The 14,930-nt window shown below is 30.9% G+C and overlaps 1 protein-coding gene across 1 annotated transcript in view; it reads left to right on the forward strand.

Annotated features, from left to right (window-relative positions):
- LOC120425814 (nyctalopin-like) overlaps nt 1–14,930 on the forward strand; it is a 296,281-nt gene that overhangs the window by 182,247 nt on the left and 99,104 nt on the right. Inside the window, exon 4 of the mRNA XM_052707340.1 lies at nt 4,390–4,888. The gene's annotated coding sequence lies outside the window, so the exon portion shown is untranslated. The remainder of the gene's footprint in view (nt 1–4,389; nt 4,889–14,930) is intronic.

Below are 14,930 nucleotides of genomic sequence, written 5' to 3' on the forward strand. Positions count from 1 at the left end.
CTTTCAATTTCTTTCAATTTCTTTCAATTTCTTTCAATTTCTTTCAATTTCTTTCAATTTCTTTCAATTTCTTTCAATTTCTTTCAATTTCTTTCAATTTCTTTCAATTTCTTTCAATTATTTCAATTTCTTTCAATTTCTTTCAATTTCTTTCAATTTCTTTCAATTTCTTTCAATTTCTTTCAATTTCTTTCAATTTCTTTCAATTTCTTTCAATTTCTTTCAATTTCTTTCAATTTCTTTCAATTTCTTTCAATTTCTTTCAATTTCTTTCAATTTCTTTCAATTTCTTTCAATTTCTTTCAATTTCTTTCAATTTCTTTCAATTTCTTTCAATTTCTTTCAATTTCTTTCAATTTCTTTCAATATCTTTCAATTTCTTTCAATTTCTTTCAATTTCTTTCAATTTCTTTCAATTTCTTTCAATTTCTTTCAATTTCTTTCAATTTCTTTCAATTTCTTTCAATTTCTTTCAATTTCTTTCAATTTCTTTCAATTCCTTTCAATTTCTTTCAATTTCTTTCAATTTCTTTCAATTTCTTTCAATTTCTTTCAATTTCTTTCAATTTCTTTCAATTTCTTTCAATTTCTTTCAATTTCTTTCAATTTCTTTCAATTTCTTTCAATTTCTTTCAATTTCTTTCAATTTCTTTCAATTTCAATTCTTTCAATTTCTTTCAATTTCTTTCAATTTCTTTCAATTTCTTTCAATTTCTTTCAATTTCTTTCAATTTCTTTCAATTTCTTTCAATTTCTTTCAATTTCTTTCAATTTCTTTCAATTTCTTTCAATATCTTTCAATTTCTTTCAATTTCTTTCAATTTCTTTCAATTTCTTTCAATTTCTTTCAATTTCTTTCAATTTCTTTCAATTTCTTTCATTTTTTTCAATTTCTTTCAATTTCTTTCAATTTCTTTCAATTTCTTTCAATTTCTTTCAATTTCTTTCAATTTCTTTCAATTTCTTTCAATTTCTTTAATTTTTTCAGTTTATTTCATTTTCTTTCAATTTTCTCAATTTCTTTCAATTTCTTTCAATTTCATTCAATTTCTTTCAATTTCTTTCAATTTCTTTCAATTTCTTTCAATTTCTTTCAATTTCTTTCAATTTCTTTCAATTTCTTTCAATTTCTTTCAATTTCTTTCAATTTCTTTCAATTTCTTTCAATTTCTTTCAATTTCATTCAATTTCTTTCAATTTCTTTCAATTTCTTTCAATTTCTTTCAATTTCTTTCAATTTCTTTCAATTTCTTTCAATTTCTTTCAATTTCTTTCAATTTCTTTCAATTTCTTTCAATTTCTTTCAATTTCTTTCAATTTTTTCAATTTCTTTCAATTTCTTTCAATTTCTTTCAATTTCTTTGAATTTTTTACAATTTCTTTCAATTTCTTTCAATGTCTTTCAATGTCTTTCAATGTCTTTCAATATCTTTCAACTTCTTTCAATTTCTTTCAATTTCTTTCAATTTCTTTCAATTTCTTTCAATTTCTTTCAATTTCTTTCAATTTCTTTCAATTTCTTTCAATTTCTTTCAATTTCTTTCAATTTCTTTCAATTTCTTTCAATTTCTTTCAATTTCTTTCAATTTCTTTCAATTTCTTTCAATTTCTTTCAATTTCTTTCAATTTCTTTCAATTTCTTTCAATTTCTTTCAATTTCTTTCAATTTCTTTCAATTTCTTTAAATTTTTTTCAATTTCTTTCAATTTCTTTCAATCCTTTCAATTTCTTTCAATTTCTTTCAATTTCTTTCAATTTCTTTCAATTTCTTTCAATTTCTTTTAATTTTTTTCAATTTCTTTCAATTTCTTTCAATTTCTTTCAATTTCTTTCAATTTCTTTCAATTTCTTTCAATTTCTTTCAATTTCTTTCAATTTCTTTCAATTTCTTTCAATTTCTTTCAATTTCTTTCAATTTCTTTCAATTTCTTTCAATTTCTTTCAATTTCTTTCAATTTCTTTCAATTTCTTTCAATTTCTTTCAATTTCTTTCAATTTCTTTCAATTTCTTTCAATTTCTTTCAATTTCTTTCAATTTCTTTCAATTTCTTTCAATTTCTTTCAATTTCTTTCAATTTCTTTCAATTTCTTTCAATTTCTTTCAATTGCTTTCAATTTCTTTCAATTTCTTTCAATTTCTTTCAATTTCTTTCAATTTCTTTCAATTTCTTTCAATTTCTTTTAATTTCTTCCAATTTCTTTCAATTTCTTTCAATTTCTTTCAATTTCTTTCAATTTCTTTCAATTTCTTTCAATCCTTTCAATTTCTTTCAATTTCTTTCAATTTCTTTCAATTTCTTTCAATTTCTTTCAATTTCTTTCAATTTCTTTCAATTTCTTTCAATTTCTTTCAATTTCTTTCAATTTCTTTCAATTTCTTTCAATTTCATTCAATTTCTTTCAATTTCTTTCAATTTCTTTCAATTTCTTTCAATTTCTTTCAATTTCTTTCAATTTCTTTCAATTTCTTTCAATTTTTTTCAATTTCTTTCAATTTCTTTCAATTTCTTTCAATTTCTTTCAATTTCTTTCAATTTCTTTCAATTTCTTTCAATTTCTTTCAATTTCTTTCAACTTCTTTCAATTTCTTTCAACTTCTTTCAATTTCTTTCGATTTCTTTCAATTTCTTTCAATTTCTTTCAATTTCTTTCAATTTCTTTCAATTTCTTTCAATTTCTTTTAATTTTTTTCAATTTCTTTCAATTTCTTTCAATTTCTTTCAATTTCTTTCAATTTCTTTCAATTTTTTTCAATTTCTTTCAATTTCTTTCAATTGCTTTCAATTTCTTTCAATTTCTTTCAATTTCTTTCAATTTCTTTCAATTTCTTTCAATTTCTTTCAATTTCTTTCAATTTCTTTCAATTTCTTTCAATTTCTTTCAATTTCTTTCAATTTCTTTCAATTTCTTTCAATTTCTTTCAATTTCTTTCAATTTCTTTCAATTTCTTTCAATTTCTTTCAATTTCTTTCAATTTCTTTCAATTTCCTTCAATTTCTTTCAATTTCTTTATTTCATTTAATTTTTTTTTTTCAATTTCTTTCTATTTTTTTATTCAATTTCTTTCAATTTCTTTTAATTTATTTAAAAAAAATCAATTTCGTTTCGATTTCTTTCTATTTACTTTATTTTTAATTTTATGGTTGGACTTTTTTCAATTTGCATGACATTTTTTGATTGCTTTAAATTTCTTTCAATAAAACTTTTTGAATTATTACAATCTCTTTTTGAAACTTTTGATGTATTTAAATCTTTTTTGAATTTTTTAAATATCATCATTTTCTTAAATTTTCTTCTAGATTTTTTTTATTATTTTTTTCTATTTTGAAATTCGTAGAAATTTTCAATTTATTTATTTTCATGCTTTTTATTCATAGAATTTCTCGGAATATCTTTGAGTTTTTTTCAATTTCTTTGAATAAAAAAATTGTTTTTTTCTGCAATTTCTTACAATTTCTTAATTTTTTTTTGTAATTTTCTGATAGCTTTGATTTTCTTTTTGCCCGGTTATTTTAATTTCTTACATGTATTTTATCTTCATTATAATTTCAATTTATTATTTTTTTGGAAAATTTCAAATTTCTGTGATTTTCTTTAGTTTTACTTAATTTTTTAAATGTTATACATTTTTCGAAGGTTTCTGATTATTTTTAAATTGTTTCATTTTTTATATATAAAATACCTTATCATTTCAACAATATTTTTTGATTTCTTAATTTTTTTTGAGACCATATGAATTTTTTAAATGTCTTTGAATTGCCAGAATTTTCAGATTTTTTTTATTTCGTTGAATTTTGTTTGAATTTGTTTGAATTTCTGGTAACTTATTTTGACATTTTTACAATTAAAATTTAATTTCTTCAGTTTCCATTCTTTTGTTGATTAAAATTTGTTTTTATTTTTTGTCGAATATGTGACTTTTTTAATGTTTTTTTCTGCTTTTTTTTTTGTAAAATGATGTTCCAAATTTTTTTTTGAAAAAAATAAGCTTTATTTTTTCCAATTACAGTTATAATACGCTTATTTTTGTATAACTTATAGTAAATTTCAGTCAAATTTTAACTATTTTCTCAAAATCATATGTTTATAAAGTTGCTCAGCACAGATGGTTGCATAAAAAAATCATTCCACTGCAACTTTTTAACAGAGTAAAAAGTACACTCAATTTATATTCATGGCGAGTTTTCATTTTTCACTTATTGACTACTCTTGTCAGTTTCCTCGAGTCCAGCAAAACTTTTTCCTTCAAATTCAAAAGCAGAAAAAAAGCTCTCAAATGATACACTCTTATTTCCCTCCAAGTGCGCACTTTTGCCTCACTTTTTTTTTCACCGGAAGTCACTTTAAAAAATTTCCCTCTCATTTCTCTGTGTGTTTGTCTCTTTGCAGATAACGAGGTGGAAGCATATGCCACTCCCCCGCCGGAAAAAGGCAAAGGAGCATTGCTGCCAGAAAAAAGGACAACTTTGAAGCTGCTTAAGGATGCTCACGGGTGCACATTTAAATTCAGCACCGTGAAATTGAAAGTGAAGTTCACGCGACGGCAACAGAAGGAAGGAGGAAAACAAGAAGCAGGAATTTAATAAGAGTGTGTTTTTTCGTGATTTCTTCTGTTTTGTTCGGCAAATAAATACGCAGTGATTTTGTGTGTCCCCGGAAGGTCCCTTTCGAAAGGTGAAGCTTTGAATGTTTGTGTGTGTTTTTGTTCGAAAAGGGAAGGACTGGAAATAAAAAGTTGGAGAAGGTCGGAACTATGTAAATAAATATCAAATTTATGTTAATATAGTGAGAGATAACGAAAAACTGGTGGCAAATCTGAGCAATTCTAAGCTGATTTGGGGACGAAACGAAGCTTGGAAAATTCACCGGTAGTAAATTGTCCACGAAGGTAAGTTGAATTTTGGAATTTTGTTATTAAATTTTGTAGAAAGTTATTGCCAGGATAATTTTGGAAGTTTTACTGAAATAAAGTCAATGAAGCATGGCCAAAAAAATCGCTCTAATTTAAAGTAAACCACATCAATTTGATAAATCCTACAAAAACATCCCAAAATAACTCCAGCCACTGCAGTTCAATTTCATTTTTCAGCGCGATCTCAATTTCCCAATTGAAATTGCAGTCAGTACCACAGGCTGGCCTCGTTCCAATTGGGCCAATGCAGTGTGTGGAAAGGCCGTAGACGTAATCGATTCCAGTGCCAGAACTTCCTTCCGGATTATTGTGGTCCAAAAATCAATTTTCGATGCGCCACGTACTTGGAGCCAGAAAAGCAGTGATCGATGATTATATGAAATTGAATAGTTGACAGAATTTAACGTTAAGTTCTCTTTTTGGAATCAACTTCCGAATAAACTTTCGATCGAATTTTGATTACCTAATTTGTTAGAAATTTAAGTTTTTTCGAAGAAGCCTGAGCATGAAATTCCCTATATTTTGCTTTTTTGAACTTTGTTGAAACGACCCTTATTTGCTGAGATATTGCAATGCAAAGATTTAAAAACAGGAAAATTGATGTTTTCCAAGTGTCACCCAAACAACCCACAATGTTCTAATGTCGATATATCAGCTACTTATGGTCCGGTTTTTAATGTTAAAGTATGAAATGATCGTGAAATTTTGCGATCTTTTTGAAAACAATATTTTCAAACATTCAATATTACGCCCTTTTGAAATTTTAGTCTTGATTGAAAAAAATTGAAAATATTGTTTTCAAACCGATCGGAAAATTTCACGAATGTTTCATACTTTAACATTGAAAATTAGTGCAAACAAACTAAATAAAAGAAATGAATAACTGCGAATGTTTTCAAAAAAATAAACTCAAAATGGCTATAACTTGAAAACGGTGCATCAAAATTATCAAAATTTCACTAAGGCTGGTACAAATATTTTTAAAAGTTTTTGTCACCCCCCCCCCCCCCTCAAAATTGGCCCGAAAAATCAAGGGGCAAAAAAAAATATTTTAACAATAAACTTCAAAATTTCAATGAAAATTCAAGTGCAACCAGCTGAAATCAAATTAAAATACATTCTCCTGCGTTTAAAATCATTTTTAGCATGTTTGGGTTTCTTAAAAAATCTTAAGATTTTTAGAAAATTTTCGATGCAAAATCTTTTTTTTCGATACAATTTTTTGTTTTGTCAGATCTTAGATTTTTTGAAAACTAATGATTGCAAAACAACTGAACTAGTGTAAAATGCATTTTAAAACACTTTTTTCATTTAAATGTGAAGACTATGGCTTGTTATTTAAATTTTTATATTTTTTTATTTTTTTGCCCCCCCCCCCCCCCTTGACTTCGGCCAGGGCCGAGGGACAAAAACTTTTTTAAATATTTGCATCGGCCTAAAGTACTTTTTGATTGCAAATTTGATTTTACGTCGAAAAATTAAGTTGACATTTTTTTAAGACCAATATTCCATTTTTTTTTTAAATCAGTATTGATTCAAAAATTCATAACTCGGTCAAAGATGTTTGGACCGTTCTGGAAATTTCTGAAAAGTTGGCAGTTAAAAAAATAAAAATAGTGTTTTTTTGCAGATAATGTTTAAGAGCAATTCCATGTCAAATAGGGAATCGGTTGTACCGGACCCCCTCCGATTAAAATGAAACTTTGTAGACATGTTATCCTACGCTTATGTAAGCCATTTTTGTGTGTATGGAGCCAGTTTCACTCGATAACGACATTTGAGAAGGGCGCAAGTGTTTTCAATATTTTTGTAATTCGTAATTTATATATTTCTGTATCTCGCAGCCGTTGCATCGTATCAAAAAGTGATCAAAGACAAACTTGTAGGAAATTTGACGGGCACATTCCACTTTTATGAGATTTTTTGATTATAAAGTTTAAAAGTCAAATTTGAAGGTGAACCAACGTTTTTTTTTCGTTCAAAATTTTTATGAATGCATCCTAATATATTACAAAAAGACTCACGAAAAATGCAGGATGGTATGTCTCTCCTAAAAAAATTCAAAAATCATTTATCAAATCTGTTTTTTTGAAAAGTGGTCTAAAAGTCAAAATTTTCAAAAACCGATAGTGGGAATCAATTTCCCAGACAATTTTACATAAAAGTCTCCATAATGACCACTGTCCTAAGTCCAATCCTTATGAAGTTAGAGCGGTTTTAAAAATAAAAGTGTTGAAAAAAATGGGTTTTTGATGGTTTTTGACAATTTCTATAAGACAGACATGATTTTTCAGTCCCGAAAATATTTTTACCGGAAAGCTCTTCCAATTTCCCATAAGATTGTCCTTGACCACTTTTCGGAATAACTAATTTTTTTGATGATTTAAGCTAATTTACTATCCAGGTTACTACCATCCATTGAACTACACTGAAAAAAAAAATTCAGTTTTCAGTTATGAGCAATGCAATTAGCTTATAACTGTGAGCCCATACTTCCAATTGAAATGTGGTCAAAGACAATCTTATAGGAAATTGCACGAGCTTTCCGGTAAAAATATTTACGAAACTGAAAAATCAAGTCAATCACATAGAAATTGTCAAAAGCCATCAAAAAACAATTTCTTCAACATTTTTATTTTTAAAACCCGCTGTAACTTCACAAGGATTGGACTTAGGACAATGGTCAATATGGAGACTTTTATGTAAAATTGTGTGGAAAATCAATTCCCGTATTCGGTTTTTGAAAATTTTGACGTTTAGAGCACTTTTCAAAAAAACAGTTTCAGTAAATGATTTTTGTATTTATTTTAGGTGAGTTGCTCCATCCTGCATTTTTCGTGAGTCTTTCTGTAACATCTTAGGCTATTTTCACAAAAATTTTGAACGAGAAAAAATCGTGGGCTCACCTTCAAATTTGACTTTTAAACCTAAAAATAAAAAAATCTCATAAAAGTGGCGTGTATTTTTCTATCAGTGTATTTTTTTTCAGAAACCCCGTCAAATTTCCTACAAGTTTGTCTTTGACCACTTTTTGATACGATGCAACGGCTTCGAGATACAGAAATATTTAAATTAGGACACCACATTGATCCAATAATTCCTTCAAAAGATACAGATTTTTCTATTTTTATAGGTCATTTTTGTATGGACAACTGCCAAATTTGTATGGAACATTTAATGGACAAACTTATGATGCAAAATGGCTTCTTTGGGCATACCGAAGGCACCAAAAAAGTTTCAGCCGGATTAAAAAATACATAAATTAAAATTTAAAAAAGACCGATTTTGTTGGGAATTGCTCTGTTATAAAATAGAAGAAGTACTTTTTTCAGAAAGAACAATACAAAAATGTATTACATTTGACGGTAATATCTTGTTGCATAATTTTTTTTCACTAAGGTTAACTTTTCGGATTTGTTTTTTCAGAGGCGGTCACTCATCGACAATATTTTCAATATTTTTCAGCTATATTTTTATGTTTAGCAGAGGAACCAATTTTTTTTGTAACAAATCTAGTTTTGTTTTGTTCATCAAAATGTATACTTTAATTTCCGTTTTTTGTAAGCAATTCGCAACTTATTAAAAAAAAATCTCTCAACCATGTTCACCAACATGCCAGTGAAAATGACCTGAAAATCCAGAAAATCCTACTAACCACCAAACAAAGAGAACGCGAAAATCAATTTTAGCCTCTAGCCACAAAGCCTGGACGGAAACAGGAACTTCATCAAAAGCTTCCGTTTTTTTTTGTGTCCCTGTAATATTCTAGGCCAGAGCTTGAAACTGCCCAATCAGAATCGTTTAACGTTTGTGTGGATTCTCCCCCCTGCGGGGCAAACTGGAACTTCGGACCGAGAAATCGATAAAACTGACCACTGAAAACCCAGTAGGCGGATGCACTAATTGAATCTGAAGGTAAAAATAGTGGAGTTTTTTTATTCGCGCACAAAAATCAACCTCAAAGAGACGCCTGCTAAATTCAATCAAACCGCACCGCTCAAAACAACAAAGGGTTCGGGGTGAAATTCGCGATATTTTCCGCGGTAAATTTCCATTTCACTGCATTTTTATGGAGTTATTGTGGAACAACAACAAAAAAATGAAGAAAGAGATTGGATCAGCAAAAGCAACAGTTGCCAAATTGTTGATTCAATTAGAGCGGTGGAGCTTTTGTAGTTTTCCGGAAGCAACACACGTGAAAATGAATTGAAATTTCGAGTTCGCAATTGGATGAGTGCAAAATCAACAGATTTCTGTGCAACTCGGTGTGCAGTTTGCAGAATTTTCCGGATTGAGAGAGTTAATTTCCGGGTGTATGTTATTGGGAGAGGGATAATTCTGCCGGATTGTTGGATGATGGAAAATAAATATTTTTGAATCGTAAGCAAAAGTAAATAGGCATATTTTTACAAGTGGTATTGGAAGCTATTCAGATAATGTTTGCACAAAGAAAGTTAAGCAAAAACTCGAAAGTTCTTTGTGTTTGTGTTGCACTTTAAATTTAATAAATAAAAGATTCCCAATGTGATCAATTCAAGGGTACCAATCCATTGAAAACAGCGGTGGGACGGTACGACCCCTTTCATTTTTCTGGATTTTTACTAAGACAGTGATTTGTAGCTCGAAACCGTGAAGAGAAAAAAAATTGGTGTCAGAGGGACTTTTGTGTAAAATTGGATCGATTTGATGGCGTACTCAACATTCCGAAAACACGTATTTCTCATCAAAAAAGTATAAAAATGATTTTACTCAACTGTAAAAAATTGTAAGACATGTCATTTTATGGGAAATTTATTGTACTTTTCGAATCTACATTAACCCAGAAGGGTCATTTTTTTCATTTAGAACACAATTTTTCACTGTCATTATATTTGTAACTTTGCATTGAACATAGTCATATTTTCAAATACTTAGTCATAACAACCGTACAAAATAAGCTTAAATTTTGGAAAAAAATGCTTTCAAAAGCACACGATTGAATTTTTGGGGTGAAAAATTCGAAAAACTTGTTAAAGGTGATCAAAATTATCACTTTTGAGCAATTCTCTGAGATTTCGGTCATTCGATTTTTTCTTCGGTATGTCCAAAGAAGCCATTTTGCATCATTAGTTTGTCCATATAATTTTCCATACAAATTTGGCAGCTGTCCATACAAAAATGATATGTGAAAATTCAAAAATCTGTATCTTTGGAAGGAATTTTTTATCGATTTGGTGTCTTCGGCAAAGTTGTAGGTATGGATTACACTGAAAAAAAATGATACACGGTAAAAAAAATTTTGTTGATTTTTTATTTAACTTTTTGTCACTTAAACTTGATTTGCAAAAAAACACTATTTTTAATTTTTTTTTATTTTTTGATATGTTTTAGAGGACATCAAATGCCAACTTTTCAGAAATTTCCAGAATGGGCAAAAAATCTTTGACCGAGTTATGATTTTTTGAATCAATACAATTTTTTTCAAAAAATCGACATGTCGGTCGCAAAAATTTTTCAATTTCATTTTTTTGATGTAAAATTGAATTTGCAATCAAAAAGTACTTTAGTGACATTTTGATAAAGTGCACCGTTTTCAAGTTATAGCCATTTTTATGTAACTTTTTTCAAAATAGTCGCAGTTATTGATTTTTTTAAAATAGTGCCCATGTTTGCCCAATTTTGAAAAAAAAATATTTTTGAAAAGCTGAGAATATTCTCTATATTCTGCTTTTTCGGATTTTGTTGATACGACCCTTAGTTGCTGAGATATTGCCATGCAAAGGTTTATAAACAAGAAAATTGATGTTTTCTAAGTCTCACCCAAACAACCCACCATTTTCTAATGTCGATATCTCAGCAACTAATGGTCCGATTTACAATGTTAAAATATGAAACATTCGTGAAATTTTCCGATCTTTTCGAAAACAGTTACATAAAAATGGCTATAACTTGAAAACGGTGCACTTTATCAAAATTTCACTAATGTACTTTTTGATTGCAAAATCAATTTTACATCAAAAAATGAAATTGAAATTTTTTTGCGACAAATATTTCGAATTTTTGAAAAAAAAATGTATTGATTCAAAAAATCATTACTCGGTCAAAGATTTTTTGCCCATTCTGGAAATTTCTGAAAAGTTGGCATTTAATGTCCTCTAAATTATATCAAAAATTTAATTCAATTCAATTAGTTTTTATTAGCAAATAATCAATTCACAATATCGTAATTTTTATAACCTAATAGAGTTTTGGAGTACCTTTCAACTATGATTTGTACTATAGTTCATTTTGATGTAATTGGATATTCTAACAATGGATTTGCCAAGAGAAGGAAAAATTATTTTAGAAAAAACCTTCGAAATTTGCTAAGGAAAAGGATAGAAATAGAAAAGCTTAAAACTAGATCACAATTTGTTTTATCTGTTGACGTCGAAAAAACTGCGCTGCACTAGGCAGCTTATCCGTTTGAGATATACTTCATCATCAGCTCACTAAGAGCTTGGAATTGTTCTGCCTTGTTCCGGCAGGCACGAAAGCGCGTGAGCATCTCTCCAGCAAGAGCGAAAAACTCGGAAGCGTGAAGAGGTCATCTCCGGTGACGTCTGCTTGTCCCGCTGAAGTACCGCTCCCAGAAGCGGCTACTCTAGCGTACGAACCTCCCCAACCGGGAGGGAACGCTGGGTTTGTCGATGGAACCGCTCCGCCGCCAGCTGCTGCAGCGTTCGAGCTCGAAGTCTTCGGAGGTTGGCGGGACGCTGGCGCTTTCTTCTTCTTGTCCTGCTCCTCGAGGTACTTTTTCCGCGCGGCACAGTCACGGAAATTCGCCGTGTGGTTTCCACCACAGTTCGCGCACTTGACGCGCGCTTTGTGCTGCTGGGCGTTTTCTCCCAGCTGGTCTTTCCGCGGAAGATTGCACCTTTCGGTGAAGTGGGTCTCACCGCACTTTACGCACCGGGGCGGAAGATTACAGTTTCTTGAACCGTGTCCGAATTTTTGACAGCGGTGGCATTGCGCTGCGTCGGTCGGATTCTTCGTGTAGAATCGCCACGTCACGAAGAAGCCGTCCAGTGCTTTGATCCGCCGTAGGTCCTGGATTTTGACGGACCCACGATCGAAGTACAGGAGGTACAATGTGTACGTACCTGTCACTGTTGTCGATTTCGAGAGCACCTTAACCTCTCGAGGCTTAACCTTGATGCCCGACAGGTGTTCTTCCAGGTCGGAGATCGGGCGGTCCGGATATCCCTGAAGGACGATCTTCACAGGGACCTTCTCTGCAGGATCAAATGTGAAGAATTTGAAGTTTCGCAACTTCAACTTCTTCACCACCACCACGAAATTCTGTTTATTGTGCGTAATAACTTGCACAGAAGTTTTACTTATTTTCAGACAATATTGGAGTCCCTCAAGCAACTCGTCAATATCGTCTGCCAACGTTTCCAAAACAAAAATTGGAGGTGGACGTCGTTCCTTCGGAGAGTTGCATTTTTTCTTCTTTTCTTGCTTGCGCGCAAGTTCATCATCGTAATCGTCGTCGCCAGCATTGCTGCTGTCACTGTCGGTGTTGTTTTCTTCTCCACTCAGAATCTCAAATTCGTTTCTGGTGGGAACGTTGGAAGTGGTTGTCGTCGTGGTGCTTGTGGACTGCTGCTGCTGCTGCTGGCCGGAAGTGCTCCCGGATGCCCGGGTGGATTGTCTCGTCCGTACAGGGGACTCACGTGGACGGTATGACACGTGTAATAGCGATTTATCGATGACGTCACTGGGCACGCTCCCGTGCGCGATGGCGGTCGATGCAGCGTTGGTGTGTTTACCTTTCTGCACTCTGCCGGTAGATGAGCTTTGCGGGTTTTTCGAGGCCGCACTCGAACTGCCACGGCCACGGCCGGCCCTTGGCATGCTGGAGCAGCAAACTCGCGGATAATCACGGTAAATTACGGCGAAAAAAATCGAAAAGTTTGAGGAGCTCCGAACAGTAGACTGTTGCTGGCTGGTGTTGCCAGTCCCGATGATCAAAAAATTAAAAAAATTAAAAACATTGTTTTTTTTGCAAATCAAGTTTTAGTGACTAAAAGTTAAATAAAAAATCACCAAATTTTTTTTACCGTGTATCTTTTTTTTCAGTGTAGTCCATATCCATACCTACAACTTTGCCCAAGACCCAAAATCGATCAAAAAATTCCTTCAAAAGATACAGATTTTTGAATTTTCAAACATAATTTTTATATGGACAGCTGCCAAATTTGTATGGAAAATTATATGGACAAACTAATGATGCAAAATGGCTTCTTTGGGCATACCAAAGGCACCAAAAAAGTTTCAGCCGGATTAAAAAATACAAAAATTAAAGAAAAAAGACCGATTCCGTAGAGAACTGCTCTTTTACCAAAAACTTTTTTGTAAAATTCTGATAACTCGTGAAAAATACATAGAAACCTCTTATGTTTATGTAACTTTTTTTTTGTTTTTGTCTGCTGTTGGGCCACAGATCCAAAATGGACAATATACTTCAGGGTTTCATTTTTTGATTTTTTTTTTTGTGTAGAACCCTTTATAAAAGAGCAAAAGCAAAAGCAAATCCAGCCCAAAACAGGAATTTTTTAGGTGCTTTTTTCTCGACCCTCTCTGATTTCAATGAAACTTTGTAGACATGTTATCCTACGCTTAAATAAGCCATTTTTGTGTCTATGGAGCTAGTTTCACTCGATAATGACATTTGAGAAGGGTGTAAGTGTTTGAAATATTTTTGTAATTCGGAATTTAAATATTTCTGTATTTCGAAGCCGTTGCATCGTATCAAAAAGTGGTCAAAGACAAACTTGTAGGAAATTTGATGGGCTTTCCGAAAAAAAAATACACTGAAAGAAAAAAATAATCCACTTTTACAAGATTTTTTGATTTTTAAGTTTAAGGGTGCACAGCAACCAAGGAAGTTGTTGTCTTCTTATGCCAAAATTGACAAACTTACGGACCCAATCCTGCACAAATCTGATTGTAAAAACAGGCAAATTTTGTTGTAAATCACTTAGTAGACAGTACTTTAGGGGATGAATAAAACATTATATCGATAGTTCCCGTAGTTTCGAAAATACTAAAATATCTGTAACAAAAATCTTGGTGCAAAAGCTCTTGTTGATGTGCACCGTTAAAAGTCAAAATTGAAGGTGAGCCCGCGATTTTTTTTCGTTTCAAATTTTTGTGAAAATTGTTTAAGATGTTACAAAAAGACTCACGAAAAATGCAGGATGGAGCAACTCACCTAAAAAATACAAAAATCATTCACTGATTTTTTTTTCAAAGGTGCTCTAAACATCAAAATTTTCAAAAACCGAACACGAGAGTCGATTCTTCAGACAATTTTACATAAAAGTCTCCATATTGACCATTGTCCTAAGTCTAATCCTTGTGAAGTTACAGCGGTTTTAAAAATAAAAAATGTTGAAAAAATAGGGTTTTTGATGGTTTTTGGCAATTTCTTTATGACAGACTTGATTTTTCAGTCTCGAAAATATTTTTACCGGAAAGCTAGTCCGATTTCCCATAAGTTTGTCTTTGACCACATTTCAATTGGATGTATGGGCTTACAGATATAAGCTAATTACAATGCTCATAACTGAAAACATAATATTTTTTCAGTGTAGTATAGTAACCTGGATATTTAATTAGCTTAAATCATCAAAAAAACGAGATATTTTGAAAAGTGACCAAAAACAATTTTGTGGGAAATTGGACGAGCTTTCCGGTAAAAATATTTTCGAGACTGAAAATTAAAGTCTGTCATATAGAAATTGCCAAAAACCATCAAAAACCTATTTTTCAACATTTTCATTTTAAAACCGCTGTAACTTCACAAGGATTGGACTTAGGACAATGGTCAATATGGAGACTTTTATGTAAAATTGTCTGGAGAATCGATTCCCACTATCGGTTTTTGAAAATTTTGACGATTAGACCACTTTAAAAAAAACAGTTTTAGTAAATGATTTTTGTATTTTTTTAGGTGAGTTGCTGCATCCTGCAGTTTTCATGAGTCTTTTTG

The sequence above is a fragment of the Culex pipiens genome, chromosome 2, assembly GCF_016801865.2.
Source record: "Culex pipiens pallens isolate TS chromosome 2, TS_CPP_V2, whole genome shotgun sequence".
Lineage (NCBI taxonomy): Eukaryota > Metazoa > Arthropoda > Insecta > Diptera > Culicidae > Culex > Culex pipiens.